General features: G+C 36.3%; 1 protein-coding gene across 2 annotated transcripts in view; it reads right to left on the bottom strand.

Annotated features, from left to right (window-relative positions):
- The window catches only part of LOC134662809 (CD151 antigen-like), a 227,749-nt gene that overhangs the window by 33,229 nt on the left and 170,959 nt on the right, over positions 1-23,561 (bottom strand). Inside the window, exon 1 of one of the 2 annotated variants that reach the window (XM_063519117.1) lies at positions 12,768-12,780. The exons of the other annotated variant lie outside the window; for it this stretch is intronic. The gene's annotated coding sequence lies outside the window, so the exon portion shown is untranslated. Of the gene's footprint in view, positions 1-12,767; positions 12,781-23,561 lie in introns of those variants that run through there. 2 annotated transcript variants of the gene reach the window in all.

Raw genomic sequence — 23,561 nt, forward strand, 5'->3', positions numbered from 1 at the left:
TTTTGCACTGGCTGTGATATTTTTTGTGATTTAAAATATGAAGGTACGTTTTGTAAAAATGGATCAGTTTTTCATGACGTAAAAGCTATCATGCTGAGTAACCGGCCGCTTTACAATATTTCTATAGGTAGGTATGTTTTTCGAACCCGGCGCGGTGCCATTGCAATTTATACGCATGCAATATCAATCCACCTGTTTTTATTACTCTAGTAGTCTAGTAACAATAGAGTTTCCTCGAAGCCCGACCAAACACAATTTTATTATCCCTTTAGATTCTTTCGATCGAGTTTAAAGGTACGTAGGTACCTACCTATCTGAGTTTTGTGTTTTTTCAATCACTGGGAAAACCAATTAGATTTATTGGAGCTTGCAAAATTTAATGCGGTTTAAGTGAACTTCATGAAACCAAATAAGACAAAACTTCAGATAGCAAAATTACGTAATAGATGGTATGGGCAATTGAAACAGAAAAATACTGACGAAAGATTACACGAGACTTGAGTAAGAAGCAGTCCACCATTGCCCTTTCATCAAGTGAAGCGGAATCTTGTGTAGGAACGACGATCTACGGACAATTGGCTCAATCTGCATCTGCATAACCGTGTAGACAGTTTATCTTTAATGTTTTTTATTTCACCTTAAAAGTACAAAGTGGTAATGCTGTGGTAGACTAGGGCTTGTTTAGACGGCGCGCGAACTCGTTTACGATTTTAATAGTTACATTGCGGACCATTGAGGTTACATCAATTAGGCCGACCGATCACATGACGCAATGTAATGTAACTCGCATGCGAGTTCTCGCACCGTGTAAATGAGCCCTAACGAAGCGCCTAGCCGGTCAGGATCAGCTAATTATGCATACGCACCCGCGCCACGAACAAAATTAAGAGAATTGCCATGCATTTATTTAGAGGCAAACAAACTATACACTCCGTCGACCAAATCGCCTTTACTTTTTTAATCCGCATGCATAACACGTCTTTCAAACATTGCAACATTAAGTTTCCAAAGTTGCATTGAGCAGCGCTACGCTGAGTCGCAGCTTAATTGAGTGCACTCCGAACTGAAGCTTACAAGTTGAGCGTGGGTGCAAGTTTACAGCCGAGCCGCAGCGCCGCACTGTGTGCTGAAATTCGGCTCTCGTAGACAGACAATAAGACATAGAAACCAAAGTGGTTATTTTCAATTTTTTTGATTGTAAATAGGTTTTGTCCAGCAATTTATGGTAACTTTCGAATTTGGGACGATTTGGCATAGTCTCGAGTTATGTTTTTTTTTTAATTATGGAGCTGGGACAAAAAATCAATTTATTTCGTAAACCACAAAACAAACCGTAATATCCTCGCAGATGGTTATACAACGATTTATATGTGATTTTTGGCGTACTACATATTTCTGTCACGGGTGCGGTTTTTTTTTAATTCGGTAATTGTTTCTATGAAAAAGTGGTAAAAACAGAAATTAACATTTTAAAGTTTTTCATTGAAATGGGTTTTACTCATCATTTGTTATGCTAAAGTTGCTAAACTATGAAATTCAAAGGATTTGGCTTGAAAAAAGTCGAGTTATGATCTTTTATGATTGATTTTTTGTTCCTGCTCCATACTAGTCCGACCGAAACATGTTTTTTTGCCGAAACCGAAACCGAAACCGAATGTTCGGCTTTGGGTCTAGTTTCGGCCGAAACCGAAACCGAAACTTTTGAAGACTTGTTAAAATTGTTGAAATAATGTCATAAAACCGCTTTTAAACTCATATTAAGGGGCTGTCAACACCCAATGTCCTTGAAATGGATGTTACTTAAAGGGGCTCCGCCACGCCAATGACCTTCGATCTGAATCCCTTAGTTTTCTTATGTTTTTTGTAGCTTGTCATATTAACAGCAACGGCTTTAAGCAATATAGTATTCCATATTTACGTCAAAGTTCATTGTCTTCGAGATATTTGGCATCAAAGTTGAACATTAAGGCCAAAAAACTGGTTTCTGGCCATAACTTTTGTGTTAATTCGTTTAAAATAAAACTAGACACGTTTTACGACACGTCAGAGATGAACCCAAATATGTAGATTTCGTATAAGTACCTATAATATCCTTCACAGCAATCTAGATACGAAAAACAGTGTTCTTTTAGACAATGTTTAAAAAAAATCATAAAATGGTATCAATTTCTTTCAAAATCCGGTAGACAATAATGGAGATAAAGAGATTGAAGAACCGATAGCCGTTTGTCTTATAAAAATCTATCTGTAGTGCAAAAGTAGGAGATATGTACGATTCAAAACTTGTCAAAAATCGATGAAAACCGCAGGTAGCCCCTTTTAAGAAAAACGATTTGATTTAGTAAAGCAAAAAATATATTTATACCTATGTTAATATTTATTATATTTTAAGACCGTGGCCGCACTCGATACATGATTGAACGACATCGGCTCGATAGAAAATAATTGCAAAGATTGGTCTTAAAATCACCATTAAACGGTTCTAATGTCTTTATTTCAGACACATATGTCTGAAATTAAAATCAATTTGTCAAAACATTTACTTATACCTAAACCGCTAACGAGTAATATTACACAAATAATCCACATTTATTTTTATTTCAATAGTTTTCTTATTATTCCCTTGAGCGCTGGTGGCCTAGCGGTGAGTAAGAGCGTGCGACTTTCAATCCAAATGTCGCAGGTACAAACACTACAAACCCCGGCTCGTACCAATGAGTTTTTCGGAACTTATGTACGAAATATCATTTGATATTAACCATTGAGGAAGCCGGACTAGCCCGATAAAGCCTAGTTTACCCTCTAGATTGGAAGGTCAGTCTGATGGCAGTCGCTTTCGTAAAAACTAGTGCCGACGCCATTTCTTGGGATTAGTTGTCAAGTGGACCCCATGCTCCCATGAGCCGTGGCCAAAATGCTGGGATAACGCGAGGAAGATGATGAGTTTTCTTATTACCCTTGCCCAGGCCCAGCCCAGTAACATGCGACAGTGCTATCTCATTTACTACGATACAATTAGACAGTGTGCGCGTTTTAGGTATTGACAGCCTCTTAAGACTGCGTCGACCGTTCAGTGGCCCCATCATTAGTGGAATTGTGTTTAATAATAAACCGATTAATTTCTGTATACATAAATCAGTATATGTATTAATATTGTTGTCCTACTTGTTCCACAACTTTTAGTCTTTGGTCTTTTGGTCTTTGGAACAAGTAGGACAACAGTCCTACTTGTTCCACAACTTTTGGTCTTTGTCACATAGTTTAGTTTCATAGAACGAAGTACCATTGCGTATGTTTCGGCCCGGCCGAAAGGTTCGGCCGTTTTTTGGCCGAAACCGAAACTACGGCCGAAACATGATTTTTTGGCCGAAACTGGCCGAAACCGAAACCGAAACCGAACCTTCGGTCGGACACTACTCCATACATTGTTTTTGAAAAAAAAAATTTAGCCAGCAGGTGTATTATTGTTACTGGTATCGCAATATCTCACTTTTAGCCAGCGATAGTAAAAACACGTGACGCGCGCTATGGTTTGTACATATGTACCATACGCCTGCAACTCATGTACCAGAAGCTGTTTTATGAAAATTCATCAGTTTTTATGAACCTCGAGAAGACTTTCAGAGCTATGAAGATAACGAAAATTTTACTATCATTTCTAACTTCAGATCAAAAAACAGCTTTCCAAGTTTATTTTACAAGCCTGGCTTCGTGACAAGTTTAAAAGCGGTAAATTGCTATAAAATTGTAAAGAAAATGCTACAATTTGCATCTGTCGCTGTCAAAGCTAGATATTTCTTTTGTGTCGATTTAATTTATCTCGGACGAGTTTCCAAGGCAATGGCATTCAATCTAAATGGAGTACGGCACCTAGTTTTTTCGTGACGACGGAACAGAAGAGTCATGGTTTAAGCAGATTATGTAATCTTAATTCAATTAGTAAAAAAGTTTCCATTAATAATCTGTTATTTAAATTGAAGCGTCAAGAGGCGAAATCTCCGGGCATTGTTAAGGGAACGGGGAACGAACGTTCAATAAATAAATCCCTTAAAAAAATCACTCGGCAGGCTCGAGCATTCTACGAGCTCTTATATTCGGGCACTCAGGCCTCGGATTCTCGGACGGAGATTGATGAGAAAAATAATCATTTCGTGATTGTCTTATAACTAATAATGCGGAGTTTGATGAAGCTCTGCTAATTGATTTTATAATACCTAATCGCTGAGAGCCTTCAAACTGAATTTGGCGTAATTTATGGACGGTTATTGAAACCTCCAGTTTTTAAGTGGTTTCAGAAAAACTTGACAAGTTAAGCTAGAGATTCTATAAGGTTTTTTTTCAAAATGTCAATAGTAGTAAATAACTATGGTACAGTAATCAACATTATCTACAATTGTAGCGGATGGAATAACAATTTACAGATAGACATATCTCTCGTTTACTACTACGAGTAGGTACTAAAAGTAATTGAACATTTCTAGTTTTGAAAGCATTTTTACTTCTGTAATCAGTGTAATCACTACTAGTCTTAGAATGCACGTACTTAATTGCACAATGTTACAATATAATTTATGTAGGTACGTGCATACGCGAGCCACGGTTTTAGTTATTTTAAACTGTTTCGTCGTCAAAATGAAATCCATAGAAACAACATCAACTTGGCACGGTTATTTAGATTGCAATGCAACCCATTTAACATATTGTATTGTGTTCTGCCCCGCGCAAGCCGTGGGTTGCGGACTTGACATGTAATCCCATCCGGATCACGAGTTTGGCTGTGATTCGAGAACAGTGTTACAACATCGTCCCTGCACGACGGGTAGTTTACATGAAGTACTTTCTATATCCAACGCCTTGTCGGGAAGCGTAGTCCTCAGAAAGGACGCGTGAAGTTAAAGCGACTTAATTAAATATGTAAAGATTTAAGTCAGCAAAAGGCAAAACTATTACGCGTAGGGTGCTCTGCTAACATAAAAGTTTGTCTGACTGTATATAACTATATTTTAAATGTTGTTGTCGTAAAATAAGGTCAAACGACGTTGCTTTATATTTCAGTTCCTACAAAACGACCTATTAGGTACTAAAATTATGTTGTGTCAACCTATTTTGTTTGGTTTTATCTTACGACTCGTTTTAAATTAACCACATTAAGATGCGTGTTCTTACTATAAATACCAGTTTTTATATATGTAATGTAGTAATTCAATGCTTGTCTTACAAATATACTCAATACATAGGTATGCATCAAGGTCTTTAAATAAGAGTCAATTTAAAAAGTAAACTGAATTGTGTGATAAAGTTTTCTTTTCGGTTTTTAACTCAAACAAAGGCAACAAAAGATAAAAGGGTTTTATCGACGAAGAGGCGAAACGTCGTTAGAAATGAATTGAATACCTACTACGACTGGAGGTACAAAAGATACCTATAGTAAAAGGCAAATCATTGAGAGCGGTACGGCTGTGAAGGCTTATCTGGCCGGGTCGTATTCATTTAAAGCATGACTTTTAGAAACTTTCCATGTAAGTCGGTTCAGGCGGAGTATGTCACTTTCTTAGGACGTCACATTCTGAGTTTGTCACTTTCTGACTTTGTCACTTTCTGAGATCGTCACATTCTGAGTTCGTCACTTTCTGACTTTGTCACTTTCTGAGATCGTCACTTTCTGAGTACGACACTTTCTGTGGACGTCACTTTCTGAGTACGTCACTTTCTCAGAACGCCACTTTCTGAGGACGTCACTTTCTGAGTTCGTCACTTTCTGAGTTCGTCACTTTTTTAGCATAGGTACGATTTAACAGTATAATATACCTGCACGAAAGATGTATACTGCCAGCAACCAGATTAGCTGTTCGACATACGGTCGCTTTGATATCCTACATACCAATACCAATCTCTGTTTGCCTTACGCCTGACTGGTAGAGAATTCCATTTGGCAAAACGTCCTATGTGTCGTGCAATAAAGTGAAAATAGAGAAATAAATAATAATAAAAAACAATCTAATTATGTTTCAATCAGAGTATTTAATTCAGAATAAGTACTTAGAAACTACAAGCACCAAAACATTTAGCCACAGATTGGAGTTAGGCCGGCAACAGCTTCGATTCAATACACATAAATGTTTCGCACAGTAGGAACCATGATTTTATCATTCGCCGCTGTGATTAGCTCGTGAAGGTATCACGGCAAGCTCGCTGACACCAGTAGAAGGTAATTCCAACATATTTACATTTAAACGGACTGCCGCTCCTTTCGTGATAACATATTCTTCAGCATACCGCGTCTTCTGTCATGTCTCCATAAACTCAAACGTCTTTTTTTCTGATGATAGTGTAAATTTTGGATACCTATCTGCGTATAAAATCAGCATTGCAGTTTTGTTTCAGACAATATTTCTTCTCGTGTCATCTGTGGAGAATAGGCGTCAATGGATTTTTTCTTCAAAGCGTTGCCGAATTTCAGAATATATGTTCAGCCATCAATCACTTCTGCGTATGGAGTGATCCACACTCTCATAGTTCTCATGTTCTTTATTTGTTTGTTTTCTTCCTATATAGGTTACACGATGAATTTTTAAATTATTATTACATTATACTTTTAGCCTGACAATAAAAATCTAGCATGTCGCCGATTTGACATCGCTGATTATTTTCTATTTAAAATGCGAAACTACAAAAAGGTTATATATAAGTAGTTTGTCAAAGGACACTCTCATTTCAAACATAGACAGAGATAATCATACTATCTTTGTCTTACTCTAGTACTAGCACCCAAAAGAAAAGGATGAGTATAGTTCCAAATATAATTAGATAATATGGTGCGCTAGCTTCGACCCGCGACTTCATCTGCGTGGAAATATGATGATGATAATAATTATGTCCTTCCCCGGGCCTCAAATCATATTCATGCCGAATTTGGCCTACCATTCGATAAGCATGCTATATACCTATACGATAAATTTAATCATATTTCTTAGAATGTCATACATATATTCGATTCCAAGGGACACTTTTTAGTAACGAGAATAAGTTAAAGAGTAATTAAACCAAATCAACACATCCCACGCCATTACATAGAATGAATGACATTTTATAAATGGACGTCTAGAGCCAAACAAAAAAGTATGGCAGCAAAATACTTTTCCACGATGCTCCTGTTGATGGTAATAACGCTCACTTCAAAAAAAAAACATTCAAACCACTAACGACATACTGTTTTAAACACTAAGTATCAAAATTGCAAAAAGAACTGCGATACAGTAAAAACTTTTTATTCCAATGACTCTAATTGTAACATACCCAAATGACTTACGTCAAAAGTGAATAGCGAACGAATATGGAATGAATAGAGTCGCTATGGATTATGTTTCCATATTAATTATTAAGTACATATTTATTAGATGGTATTGTATGAAGTCTAGAAGAGCACCAATTTACAATTAGCTTACGTGATTGATCTAATAAAACAAAAGGTAAAACTGCGCTCAATTACCAGGAAAAGTTTGTGTAAAAAATTAAGCGATAATTCACCCGAGCTATCCCTAAAAGTAATTGGTTTTTCAGGTGTAAAAAGTGGTGGTGCTGTGTCTACGGAAAATAAAGAACTAAAATATGACTATTAGTCCTGCCAAATTGTTCTTGTGTTCATAATAATAAAGCTATATTGTTTCTAGACATTTAATAAATGGCGTCGCAGAAGAGGACATCGAAGAATTTTGGGAGGAAGTGGTTGATTCAATAAATAAGTATTCGCAGTAGTGTCAATTATTATGTTTCTGTTTCTATCGATAATATGCATAATTGAGACATTGCAGTAACTTTTAATATTTTGGCCTGACGTTTCGAGTCTGCTTGTGACCTTGAACGTTACGTCACGTCACGCCAAATATTATTTAAAAGTAAGTGCACTCGTTTAAGTCGATCGACCAAATACCGGTGTCGAAAGGTGTCATTCATAAGAGAATTAAAAAAAAATCATTGTTTGAATAAAATATAGTTTTATTCACTTCTCTATTCCAAAACATACAGAACACCATTTTGCTTAGTTCTTTCATTACTTCTACATACTTCACACAGTAGGTAGCATTTTTTACTAAAACTTTCAATTATCAAATATCAAATATCAATCAACGTTTCACGACTCTTCTCTTTCCGTAGAGACTTTAGAGTTAGACCAAGATAAGTCTGATGGTAACCGTACTGTTCGGAAAGAGAAGAGTCGTGAATGTATTGGGCCCTATACAATATAGTCAATATACATTCCACGACTCTTCTCTTTCCGTACAGAGTCTATATAAGTTACGCTATGGTTTGAGCTGTATATTATACTACTCTTTGTGCTGTACTCTGGCGGCAGAACATTTCAGTAACTCACTATTTATATTTACATAAAATTATGTATGGATGTGATTTGAGGCCCGGGGAAGGACCTAATTATTGTTTATAAATCATCATCATCATCATTATATTTCCACGCAGATGAAGTCGCGGGTCGAAGCTAGCGCAACATATTATCTATAGTTCGTTAACTCTAATGACCTTCGGATTTTAGAAAGATACTTACATCGGATATCGGCGGTAACACGCGAAGGTGATACTGCTGTTCTGCTTTCTTACTCACTCACTTTAAACTTACCGCAAAAAGTTAGGGATACCTATTGTCTCAACGTAAAATAAGCCCTAATTTAATGACGTTATGCTTAATATTTGGTTGATGACTATATTGCTATTTGAGTTTTTGTCATATTCTATATAAAATAGAATCAGAATTTGAAAGCAGAACGTCACACCATCATTTACTACTTCTGGCTGAAATTATATAGAGTGGTAATAACAGTCACATTTTTTTTGTAGGTAAGTAAGTATATTTTATAGTTTGTGTTTTTTATTTTATCTCTAGTTTTAATTCAAACACATCAAAAACATAACATGTAAAAAGGTGCAAGTCTCGCAACACTTTTACTACAAAAAAGTTTTGAGATGTAATGTGAAACCAAGTCGGTTATTTTAATCAGTGCCAGGGGGTGTTAAAACCGTATCAATAAGATATCTTTAATTTGTAATACGTATAATGACTTGGCCATCGCACGGCTGCATAATGACAAAAGGATCATCGTCACCTATTAAAAATAATTCTAATTGAACATAACGCTAGCGCTAATTGCAGTTTGAGCATTACACATATTTACGAGTACGGTACTGATTAAAATAATCGACTTGGTTTCACATTACATCTCAAAACTTTTTTGTAGTAAAAGTGTTGCGAGACTTGCACCTTTTTACATGTTATGTTTTTGATGGGATCTCATCTCTTTTTGTAGGCAGTCCTTCTTTTCGGGTACTCATACCCATACTATGTATACACATATCATAACTAAACATATCTTCATTCATACTCACATCGTGCATCGTAGTGTACCTTACTTTACCTACTATTTGTAGAAACTGCAACAGTAACTTTGTAATATCATATATTTATATGGGATTACAAACTTACATATGCAGTTCTTAGATCTTTAAAACGTGACTGATATTGCAATATTTTTAGGTTTACCCTTTATGTGGCCATTAAACCCTAACTCTGTACCAAATTTCAGCTCTCTGAGTTTATGGGAAGTACTAATTCTATTCTGATGATCATGAGTGAATGAATGAGTGTCATAAATGCGAAACTTTGCTTTCGCTTAACTTCGGAACTGAATGACCTACAGACTTGAAATTTTGGATTTTAAGTATGTGTATAGCTTACTGGATGACGAAAATTTCTGCGTTCTGGTCTTATCCAGAGGTTCTCAAATAGGGGCTTGAAAATGCGGCGAAATGGTTCCAGTAAAGGATGGTACGGCAGTGTTTGCTTCGCGCTCGACTTGGCGGGGGCACTGCCGTGCCCCCAGATTTACTTTAAAATAAAAGAATAAATTAAAACAATAATTTGTAAATATGGTAACCTACTACCTAGTTATAATAATATAGTTACCTACTAGTTATGGTGGTATTAACTACTCTATACAAGGTGGTACAAACCACGATGTCCTAAAAAGATTCAGTACACTTTTTCGCTAGGATCAATGTTTTAAAATATATTAAAGTGGGAAAGTCACGTATAATTTATTCTAAGGTTGTTATTTTTTAGTTATTCGTAAATAACTCGTAAACGGTAGCCCACAGCAAAAAATTATCTTTTACGTAAATAATCTATTTGAGATTTCTTATAAAATAAATGCTACTTTTTTTCGCTAGGATCAACATTAAAAAATATATTTTCTATTTTCTATTACGCGATTACGTCCGATTTTACCCGAAAAACGAAGTTCATTCTGAGCTTGGAGGATACAACTAAACGGAGTAGCCATTAACAGGCTTTCCCCTCTGTCGAAAATAGGTGGCCAACGGTCATACACAATGTATGGACTGACGTTTATCCGACATGGCTATTTTTACGTTACGCATACATTTGACGTTCCCCTCCCCCGCAAAAATCGGCAGACTGTTTTGTACAGAAAATTACAGATATGGCGTCTCCGTTTGATTATATCCTCCAAGATTCTGAGAGTTAACGGACTGTAAGTATAGTTGGTCAAACCAATTTGTCATTAAATAAGAACAATACAAAATATACTCATCCTTTTCTATTGGGTGCTAGTACTAGAGTAAGACAAAGATAGTATGATTATCTCTGTCTATGTTTGAAATGAGACAGTCCTTTGACAAACTACTTATATATAACCTTTTTGTAGTTTCGCATTTTAAATAGAAAAAAAATCAGCGATGTCAAATCGGCGACATGCTAGATTTTTATTGTCAGGCTAAAAGTATAATGTAATAATAATTTAAAAATTCATCGTGTAACCTATATAGGAAGAAAACAAACAAATAAAGAACATGAGAACTATGAGAGTATGGATCACTCCATACGCAGAAGTGATTGATGGCTGAACATATATTCTGAAATTCGGCAACGCTTTGAAGAAAAAATCCATTGACGCCTATTCTCCACAGATGACACGAGAAGAAATATTGTCTGAAACAAAACTGCAATGCTGATTTTATACGCAGATAGGTATCCAAAATTTACACTATCATCAGAAAAAAAGACGTTTGAGTTTATGGAGACATGCCAGACCCCGGACTTTTGACGCAATGACGTCACAATAGGGTAGTTTGGGGAGTAAATGAAACGGTGTTAATTAATACGGCTGTATTAATAAAAATTTAATAATCACGATATAAATCATCTATAAGTTAATACAAATAAATCCAAGGAACCGTTACAACTCCTGCTTTGATAAAAGCAAACTTTTCAAATATGTACCAACCTACCAATAACATCTATCGAGGTGGAAAGATTTTCCTTTTTGAAAAGGATAATATTCTGATAGAAGACGTAGGCTCACCGCAAACTTTTGATTTGTTACGGAGAGTCAGTTACCGAAAGAACAACGTCCATATCGGTATATTAATCAATTGACAATTAACTTATAGGTAATAATTATACCGTAGATGCCTGATTAACATAAGCGTATTAATTAACACCGCTCCATTTACTCCCCAGACTACCCTATTGTGACGTCATTGCGACAAAAGTCCGGGGTCTAGACATACAGAAGACGCGGTATGCTGAAGAATATGTTATCACGGAAGGAGCGGCAGTCCGTTTAAATGTAAATATGTTGGAATGACCTTCTACTGGTGTCAGCGAGCTTGCCGTGATACCTTCACGAGCTAATCACAGCGGCGAATGATAAAATCATGGTTCCTACTGTGCGAAACATTTATGTGTATTGAATCGAAGCTGTTGCCGGCCTAACTCCAATCTGTGGCTAAATGTTTTGGTGCTTGTAGTTTCTAAGTACTTATTCTGAATTAAATACTCTGATTGAAACATAATTAGATTGTTTTTTATTATTATTTATTTCTCTATTTTCACTTTATTGCACGACACATAGGACGTTTGGCCAAATGGAATTCTCTACCAGTCAGGCGTAAGGCAAACAAAGATTGGTGTTGGTATGTAGGATATAAAAGCGACCGTATGTCGAACAGCTAATCTGGTTGCTGGCAGTATACATCTTTCGTGCAGGTATATTATACTGTTAAATCGTACCTATGCTAAAAAAGTGACGAACTCAGAAAGTGACGAACTCAAAGTGACGTCCTCAGAAAGTGGCGTTCTCAGAAAGTGACGTACTCAGAAAGTGACGTCCTCAGAAAGTGTCGTACTCAGAAAGTGACGATCTCAGAAAGTGACAAAGTCAGAAAGTGACGAACTCAGAATGTGACGATCTCAGAAAGTGACAAAGTCAGAAAGTGACAAACTCAGAATGTGACGTCCTAAGAAAGTGACATACTCCGCCTGAACCAGTCTGAATACTATATCTAAACTTCGACCTATTTATACAGAGAACCAAGCGAATAGTGGGCCGCTATAATAATGAATCCTGTTCATTTTAGCGTAATAATCACTAGTTAAAAGAGGAAGTCGCCGCTCATTTTTTTTACACTAACTAAAGAAATGTGCCGGTTATATGACCTGTGATAAGGCAATTAACTCAGTCATCTATGTTTTAAAGTAGTTTCAGCGAAGCTCAGCGAGAATAAGATTACAAAGTGTATTTATACGGCTCCGGAGCAGCGGAGACTTGTCTACCTTCTCGTACACAAAATATGAGTATCCACTTTTCCCCTTTAAATAGATTCAAAGGGTCTTGCCGGTCTAGCTAATAAAGTAGCTATAGCCTAATTCTTAATTTCTTGAAAGGATTTGTACTGACCTGATGCAGGGGTTAGGCGTGGTAAATCTGAAAAGAAAACGCAATGTTTTAGGAAAAATAAATAGTTATTTCGTATAAACACAAATGATCAGATGAAGATTATTTTGGTCAATTTAATTATCTAATTACCATATTTATAACTAGAAAAAATGTAACAAATGTTTCATGCCTTAAAAAACACAAAAATATGACTAGAATTGAATGGTAGGTGCCTGGCTTTCATACCTCGGATTTGTACCCCAAACGGTACCTAGCAGTGAGTTTCTCGAAACTTGTACCCACTAAATATCTTTTGTTAGTAACCAGTAGCTCTTCAGTAAAGGAAAATAGTGCAAGAAAACCGTATATCTGCGAAGGAATTCAAAGTTCTGTGTGTATTAGTCCGTAGTTAAACAATTGGAACTATAACCCAAGCCCTCTTGAACAACAAAAGGTCTATGACTTGCAGTGGGGCGTAAACTTGTGGTGGTGACGCTCCCTATGCAAATACTTCTACTAAATAATCCTTTTCATTGTGTAATCGTAATCTAAGAAGCTATACCTACTGCTATGTATAATGCTATGAATTATGATAGATTAGATGGTTGGCAGACCTTTGTGCGTTTCTCCAGAAACTTCCCGTCTTTCTGTCTCCTGTGTGTGTGAAATGTGGAATGAACTGTTGCTTGCGATATTTCTGGACCGATACGACCTTCAAACCTTCAAGGAAAATGCGTACTCTCATCTTAAAGGCAACGCACTTACAACACAACCCCTCTGGTGTTGCGGGTGTCCATGGGCGACGGTAATCGCTTACCATCAGGCGATTCGTCTGGTCTTTTGCCTCCTTTATCATAAAATAATACATATTCGTATATTTAGACACGTAGATTTTGTATCGGTTTCCCAGAACTCCTTTGGGGAAATAAAAAGGTTTCGATGGATATAACAAATGCCCTTAAGTTATTTAAGAAAATACATATTTGCTTTACTTAAGGGATTCAGGGTTCAATGTTTCTGAGTTGTAGAAATGCCTTATATTTGTAGGTAAGCCATAATGATAATGATCATAAATAAATAGCCATACAGGATCAAAATATTATACTAACTTAATAGGATTAGGTAAGTATAGAACCTAACTAATCTCGTACTATGACTAAGAAAAGGGTAGTTTATGATTAAGACTAGTAGGTATGTATGTAAAAAGAAATTTAAGCCCTTTAATTTGTAAACCAATACTATTTTTCACCTCAATGACACTTTTGAGACTGACATCTCATAATCATTGTTCGACTCGGCCGTTAGTATTTTCGATTGTTAGTTTAAAGTGCCGTTAGCTTAAAATATTTTAAGATACCGCCCGCTGTCGTCAAATGTTGACCGGCAGTTAATAAAGCGGTTCAAAAGTAATAAAATTCAATACTAGGTACCCTTTTCTGCCGTAAACCAGCAAATAGTCATTAAAGCGCGCCATTTCTCGTACGCCCTAAAGATAGTTTACAGTCAATCGATAAAATTTCACAGAAAATATACCTACGCATAGTTAAAAACCCTTTCATGTGGGGCTTTAGGGAGTAGGAATTCGATATTACACCCTACCTACATCGCAACGCTACGACCTCGATTCGAATTTAATGAGAGCCTTAGGATTAAAAAGTTTACATATACAGTTTAGTCATCATAATATATGTAGGTACTGTAAATAAAACATAAGTTGATGTGATTAAATATATATGTCCATTTGTCAGTGTCTTCTTTTAAGTGTATAGTTAGAGTGTAGTAAAAAGGGTTGTCAGAAAATAATATTTGTATCAAAACCATTTTTTTTATTTTTGTATCTGAATAATATAGTGGGATTTTTAACTACAGTGCCGTGCACTAAATTAACTACCGTAGTTACAATCCAAAGGAAAATTAATTGTCTATTTCAGGAGCATATATCTTGTTGCTTTATCAAGATCTGATCAATATCGTATCGGGAACAGATTTTTGACGTTTATTAAAATTAGAGATTAGAATCAGGCCGATTATTTGTCAGCTGTCAACAGTGATACTTCTGCGGGCTTAGCACGGGCGTATCATATTGCACGTGGTATGATACGTTGTCTTCTAACGTTATTGGTAAATTTGTCATATCGCTGAGCATGGCCCCGAGCTACGATAAGCCTACCACGTCGATATTGAATAAAGTTATCGACTATCATACGATAGTGACCACGACTGTCTATGCGTAGAGCTTATGAAAAATCTATTCAATGGCTGCCCTTATTCATATGTCGGACGTGTGTCGGACATAGTTTGAACATGAATAGTCAATTTTATTACTACACTTCCAAATTGAAAAGTGTTTAAATGAGTGACAGCTTTATACAAATTGACCTACATTATAACATGCACGGATAATCGTGTTTGACAATTGAGTCAATTGACAATAATTTGACATTGACAAGCATCGCGTACGCGCGTGATCAGTGAAAATATCAGAATACAAACCAAGTTGAAGAAAAATACTGATTTGCTGTGAAATCTAAAGAAAATGCCACGCATAATGTAAGTTTCTCTAAAAACCAATAATTTATTTACAGAAAAAGTTATAATTCGTTTGATCATAACTGATTTTGTCATGAATATGTTTTTCAGTCGATTCTTTGACGCAGAAGAAAATGCTAGCAAAATATATAACTCAGCATCCCCTGTTCGCCTACAGGGAGTACAGGGAGGACCATGAGCCTCTCGGAAGCCAGAGATAAGTGCAGTGCTGCATACAAGTTCTATGAGAGCACGATCCGTACAGATCAGTGGCATCAGTGGCAGCAGGCATGGAAGTCGGTAAGTACTATGCTAATAATTAATACAGATCAACCTCATCTCAAACTAAGCAAAGTTTGTAGTATGGACACAAGAAACATCCATAACTTAGCATTACTTAAAACATTCAGTGCCAGCGCGAGCTACGCGCTACGAGTGTAGCCGATAACACGGGAAAAACCGTATGTAGCAAAAAGCGCCTACGAACAGTGAACTCCCCTAGTGAGTCGCTGGCAGTTAATGTGTTAATGTTTGTTGTTTATCTTGTTGATATTAGCCCAAATCCAGTTTCTAACTACCGTTGCAGGTAGGGTCATCAAGTCATCACTGAATACAATTTAGCTGTTAAATGTGTCAATTATCTATAAATTCTATTTTTATTGTCAGACTTGTCGTTAATTGAGCTGCAAAGTTAGAAAAATCAATGTGGCAGCAACCCAGGCTCCGCTAGCAGTGAGCGGTAACTCAACCAATTACCGGGAGAACTGGCTTGTCTAAAATGGATCCAGAAGAATCAAGGATTGGAGATGTAAGTACACCTTTCTTAAACTAAAATCATGAAGAGTTTATTGTGCCATTTAAAACTATTGACACTGATCTTCTACTATGACTATGTTCTACTAAGTGACAAAAGTTTGTTAAAAACTGTTCTATGACTACTATAATTGCATGAAGTTGTCATGGCAACAATGGATGTTGTAAAAGTTGATCCAACTGTAGATTAATTACCTAACTAGAAAGTTCTAGTTTGTTATACTTGTTTTTGGTAAACTAGAGTTAACAACATTGAAAGATACACTACTAAACTACCAATTGACATTTTTTTCACACTGCAGAAAAAGGTCATAATGATTGTAACAACAATTAAAAACTTTGGAACCCGTAGACCTCACTTTCAAAATTGTTTTTTTACCCTGTCTGAATATTGTAGAAGCTGGTTTTGTATGTAAGAATTCAAGTGTATTGACAAAAGAAAAACACCACCACACTTTGTGCCATGAATCTAAGACATAAGGATAAAATATTATTAATATTTAATTTTTATGTACAGTCTAACTGCACAGGTAAAAAGGCATTCGACTGCAGTTTCCAAACCGGCTTTACCTGTGCAGTTGAACTGTACAGTGTACATGCTAAACTGCGCAGGCATAGCCTAGTGTGTATTGCCAGCAGTTTAATTGAAAGATTTAAGTAGGTACTCTTATTTTAAATGTTTTCATTTGCAATACCCTAAGTGGTTTGATTGTATACGTGACAATGGGAAGAATTATGATTTTAGCAGCCTATGTATGTAGGTATGTATGTATGTGTGTGGGTATGTTTGTGTCGTGTATTACCCGAGCATAAAAGCTTAACTACTGAGACAAATATTGTTGAATAAGATGTTCATTGGTATGTTTTTATGCCGCAGGTGGCATAGACTACACTTTAATACATAATAGGTACTCTTTAATAAAATAATAATAACAAAAATGCTTTAAATAACGGATTAATAGTTACTGGAACAAAATTTAATTTATTTTCAGTCGAAACGAAATCGGACCAATGAAACTATAAAATCCCCCTGACTTAAAAACGACAGCTTTCTAAAAATGACATTAATTTCTTATAATTTGCAAATGAACCTCTGTACTAGCCTGCGCCACTATAGAATCATGACCTCATCTAATCTATTTGTTTCTGTTTCAGTCATAACATATTGGAGGACACTCAAGTTATCGAGGACACGATAGAAATTAACTAAAATCTGCAGCCTCAATTATTTAATGACTTATTTAGAAAAGGGATAGTCATAATATTTAGCTATAGAACGAGAGAGTGCGCCAAAAAAAAGTTCTGACTTTCTGCCTGGAACACACTTCTCAGCAGGCACGTCCATGCATTTCGAAGTCAATAGTAAAAGTGTTTATTTGTTAAGCATATGTAGGTGAAACTATTACAGTGGTATTTAAAAGGTTTTTTTTCTACTCCAGCACTTAAATGTGTCAATTAAATGACTGACAGTGATATCTAAAGCAATGTCATTTGAATGCTTTGTCTATAGGCTCATAAGATGACTGCTAGCAGTCATCTTATGAGTATAATACAACTGCTTTATTTTTTTTAAAGATACAAGTTCCGATCATCTTGATTGAAAGAGGTATGTTTTCATTTACAATAATAACTCTTTTTTTTTTAAATAATAACTCAATTTTTTTGAAATAATAACTCTTTTTTTTTAATAATAACTCTTTTTTTTTAATAATAACTCTTTTTTTTTAATAATCTCTTTTTTTTTATAACTCTTTTTTTTTTTTTTTTTTTTTTTTTTTTTTTTTTTTTTTTTTGCTGTCATAGAAAAAGTAATGTATGCAACAGCTCATAATTGGTTCTTAAAATTCTCGGGTCTTTTTTTACAAAACTCGACTACGTCTCGTTTTGTAACTTCGACCCTTGAATTTTAAGAACCCTTATTATATCACTGTTGCATAAACTACTATTCTAACAAACCTTTAAGTTGCAATGTATGTATCAAGTACATATTACAAGATAAATTAGACCCCACGTCTCTTTATTCGATTGAGCTAAAACTTAATATACATTATTTAAGTTGGGTGATAACTGATAACGCAATATTATGGTACCACCGAATATCTGATGATGGACGCAGGATGCGGGCAAAGAAACTCTTTGATATATATAAAGCAACCTAATTTGTGTTTGGGTTTCTTAGAAATTGTTTTTATGAGTAGGTATTAATTGCCTGTTAAGGCCCCAGTACACAATGCGCCATTCTGGGGGACGCATTTATGCGTTAGAGGGAGCAAGTGATATTGCTATCTCATTCTACCGCATGGCTGCGTCCCTTGGTTTGGCCGGCGATGGCCCATTGTGTACAGGGGCCTTTATAGTCGGCAATAAATTTTTTTATCAAAAATATCATTTTTATTTGACAAGATATGTACTTACCACCTTATTCATAAAACTTTACGGACCTGATTTAGTTAAATAATTTTTTATCCCTTTCTTTCAAATCCGAAGGGAGCCGGTCTACCTAGCTTTATTTGACGTTCATAAGCGCATTGTAATTATGCCTACTTGAATAAACTATCTTTTATCTTATCTTTATCTAAGTCAAAATGACAGATAAAGACAAACGATTCATAGCTAATTCAGGGCAGTAACACTTTTATGAATAATGCCACTAGGCTAAGCGTATTATGAGACGCAGGCGACGCAGTTCATGCAGCGCAGCACAGAGCAGATTTTGTAAAGTATGGAACGTCCTTACTCTGGAGTGTGCGTACCTAAAGGACGTTCTATACTTTACAAAAATCGCTCTGTGCTGCGCTGCGTGACCTACGTCGCCTGCGTCTCAGCATACGCTTAAGTTTCCGTCACACAGGCGCGTTTCCCGGGCGGGGCGTGAGCGTTTTATATGTAAAAGCGGCGCGCCCCGCTAACGCCCCGCCCGGAAAACGCGCCTGTGTGACGAAGCCTTTAGCCTTACGGCTTGGCCATGACATTGCTCGACTGGCTTCGGCTAAGGCGACAACCATAGGTTGTAGCGAGACACAGCGATCGGACCTTTCGTTCCCATCTAGCCTTCCCTGCCTTAGCCGGAGCCAGTCGCGCAATGTGGCCAACGCGTTAGTATTTTTATAGTTTACCCCGCGACATCATTAGTAGTTTGTTTCAGTTCTTATAAATTGAAATATATGTCATACACTAAAGATAAAGTGATCAAGTCCACCGGTGGCCAAGGCTGGAAACGAGGCAGGGTACGCGGCTAACGTCCCAAATTCTCTTATGTAAGTACATATATATGTTTTGACGACCGGTCTGGTCTAATGGGTAGTCACCCTATGCCTGTGAAGCCGCGGTCCTGGTTCGAATCCCGGTAAGGGCATTAATTTGTGTGATGAGCACAGATATTTGTTCCCGAGTCATGGATGTTTTCTATGTATTTAAGTATTTGTATATTATATATATTAGTCTAAGAGCTAGCCACGGAAATAGGTACTTATGCAATTTATAGAGCAACGAAATCCCTCTAGTTAGTGGGCCATACTATCATTATTAATTAATCCAGCATGGCAGCAGTTCAGCGGTGGGTGTGTGAGTGGATGGGCAACAAAGGGGTTGTAAAATGATATCATAGCTAATTATATATTTAATTCAAATATAACAATGCCAGGCGTTTTATTTGGGGGAATAGTAGTGTCAGGTGATGAAAGTACACAAACCACTTGAGCGCCTGCAGGAAGACCATGAGCAAATTCCACCTGACTCACAATTGCTTCACGCATAGTTGTATATGTCTTCTACTTTTCCTTAACACATACCTAGGCGTAATCGAACAGAGTAGTACTATTATTTATTCTGTGACAGAGTACAAAAAGTACGATTGCGAAAAGTACGAGTGGATTATATACGTAAAGCAAAAACGCCTGGCATTGTTATATTTGAATTAAATACATAATTAGCTATAATATCACACCAAACACAGAGCTCTATAAATTGCACACCTTCAATTGATTTTACAACCACTTTGTTGCCCAACCACTCTCACACCCACCGCTGAACTGCTGCCAGGCGACCGGATTAATTAATAATGTTAGTATGGCACACTAACTAGAGGGATTACGTTGCTCTATAAATTGCATAAGTACCTATTTCCGTGGCTAACTCTCCGGTTATATCGTTGTCTGAGTACTCTGAGTGTGTCTGAGACCAAAACACTTTTTCCCTTTTCAGGTCATTACTATGTATACCTATACATTACGGCCCTCGCTCCGAGCCGTTCCTGGTGCAAAAGCTGCCCATAGTAATCCAGCGTTAAAAAGTTGCTAGCATCATGGGCACTTTCGCACCGGGGACGACAATTAATGATTTGTTTGTATACCATAATTTAATGTGAAAATAAACTTGGTTTATCTTTTTGGCAATAGTTGTGTTATTTACCCATTTATAATATTCTCTCCAGCAGCACAGAGCCGATATTGTTAAGAGCCCATCAACGTGCACACTAGCGCCACTGCTAAATAATCGTGATTATTTCAAATTAACGTCAGGTATTTAAAAAAGGGGGCCGCTACGTACTGTATTTTGTATTTGGGGCATTATCTATGAAAAGGGACCTTATTGTCGATGGCGCTTACATCGCGCGGCATTATATTTATATCGGAGCATCTTGACGTAAGCGCCATCGACAATAAGGTCCCTTTTCATAGATTCCGTCACATTTAAGTACCTCTTGAATACATCAAACTAGTTTTTATGTTGCTGGATTCTTCAATCTATGCGTCCAAAGTTAAAACGGCCGTTTTTGTTTTAAGTTCATAGATCGGCGAATCCAGCAACATAAAACTAGTTTGATGTATTCAAAAGTTACTTTAATACTATGTATACTATTATAGTTACTAAAGTAGGTAGACTTATAGCATAATAGAGCATTTAGGAATATTCCTATTTAACCTTTTGACCGCCACAGACTAACTAGATGCGTCTTTAAATAAGAAGGTGCTTAAAATGCTTTAATTATACTATAGTATATATATATGAAAGTCGGATTAAATACGTTTAGAAGCTATAAGTAGTAACAGTGACAGATTTTGTACGCTAAAATGAAAAATAAGAATAAGCGACACCTACATGCGGGGAATGCTGTTTTGTATGAAGATTGACCATAGAAAAATAGGTAAATAGATTAGGTAGGTATTTGTGTGATAGTAAAACATAGTTGGTTATAGGCGAAATAAGTATTTATTAAGCTGGCTCGCACGCGCACATTCTCAAGAGCCCATCAACGTGCACACTAGCGCCACTGCTAAATAATCATGATTATTTCAATTTAACGAAAGATATTTAAAAAAGGGGGGCCACTACGTACTGTATCTTGTATTAAATTACCTTGTGAATATATCAAACTAGTTTCTATGTTGCTGAATTCGTCAATCTATAAACTCAAAACAAAAACGGCCGTTTTAACTTGGACGCATAGATTGACGAATCCAGCAACATAGAAACTCGTTTGATGTACGAGTATTCAAAAGGTACTTTAATACAAGATACAATGCGTAGCGGCCCCCTTTTTTAAATATATTTCGTTAAATTGAAATAATCACGATTACTTAGCAGTGGCGCTAGTGTGCAGGTTGATGGGCTCTTAACAACAGCCGGTTTTGTGCATGATGCTTAGGAAGTCCTCGGGGAGCGCCTTCCTTAATTTCCCCCTGTATCCACGAGAAGTTTTCTGGAAGAAAAATAAGGAAATAAGTAACAGCAGGTTCATGTGGCAGCTATGAATGAAATATTTTCACATGAGTGCAGGCTATTTGCACCCAAAATATAGCTACTAGTAACTAATCGACGGGAACGACCATTTCGGGGAATAATATCCATTGGTTTTTATATATATTATCCGCTAGTTTTTATATATATGTATTATCCATTGGAGTCTCGTGAAGAGCAATATGAACGCTTACTGATGCACACCAAAAATATGAAAGTTAAGTTTTGTCCTAGACTCGAGGTCGCTGCTTGCTGCGCATTCCGCTAGTCATCAAGCAATAGGCCTGTATTCTTTTTTTTGAATAAAAATATGACTAAGTATGTTTGTCAACAATGCAGCACATTAGAACTAGAACTGGATGCCTTAGTTAAACCTTAAATGCATTCCCAGATTATGATATGATATGATATGATTTATTTATCTCACAATATACAATTTCACTTAAAATTACACATGGTAGATTTTCAGGAATTTATATTGTGATTGTCAGTTTTTTTCACATAATGAATAATTGAATATGAAGAATGACAGTATGTATCCTAGACCCAGTAACTACCTACTTAACATAACTATCAAACAATAGTTACCTATCTCATTGCACAATACAGCCACACTCATACTTATTCAAAAAAGTTACTAAGACACGCCTAGTGGAACGTCACAGTTTTTTATGTCTAGTAAGTACTTAATTCAGTGCTCAAGAGAACTTACCTTCTGTGTGCAAGTTGCTCGAGAAAGGTATTGACTTACAGTAGTCTGGCCAATGGACAAGCCATCATCTTGACTAGTCCCGCGTTGGTAGTTGCCATCAGCTACCAGTATTACAGCTAATACTGTTAAAACCTAAAACAAATAAGAACATAGATGTAATATTTGTACCTAGGTAAGTAGACTTTCCCCTTTAGGTTAGGATATGAATGTTGAGGTAAAAAGTGGCTTAAATAAGTAACCTCTGTTAGTAAGTATAAGATTGTGCAACAGAATATCTTAACATACTAATTTTTACAATTATAATATGAGATAGTATTTAAGAGTTTAGTAGCATTGTCATTGAGACGCCTGTCTTACATGGAATACATATTAACTTTAAAGAAACACTACAATTTTATTAAGCTTTACCTTTAAGGTGTTTTGGTAATCCATCACCGTTTTGAGACTCTGCGTTAAGTTCGGCACATAAATGCACTGCACACTCCTTACACTCTGTAAATATGCCGAAACTCTTTGTCTGGCATATCAAACGGGTTGCAAGCGTTTCTTAAAGCTATGCACGAGATTTTTCGACGCTTTGTTTCTTCAACAGCAGCCGCGAGTAGGAATAATAAAATTTGACTTCCCTGCAAATAAAATATTGACTATATTATATAAAGCGGAACATTGTAACTAATAACTCTCAATATAATCATAGAAAAACGGATATTTACCTGTAATTTGTATTTGTAATAGGTTTATTCACTAGTTTTGCTTTCACGACAAGGCTTATCGTCACCTAAGAAGCACTTAGATAAAATTAACTAAGTTGAACTGTCAAAATGGGATAATATGTCAAATTATCCAACCCCCATGTTATGCAAATTGTCTTCTGTCATCTACCGCTGTCAAATGTGGATAACTCCATATATCGTCTGCTACCATAGTATGCATGATAAAATCGTCGGTAACTAACGTTTTATTCACATATTTTATACCATATTGCGTGATAACTGCTACCGTGCTAAGCCCACTGGTTGAAG

Source organism: Cydia amplana, chromosome 3 (genome assembly GCF_948474715.1).
Source record: "Cydia amplana chromosome 3, ilCydAmpl1.1, whole genome shotgun sequence".
NCBI classification, from domain to species: Eukaryota; Metazoa; Arthropoda; class Insecta; order Lepidoptera; family Tortricidae; genus Cydia; species Cydia amplana.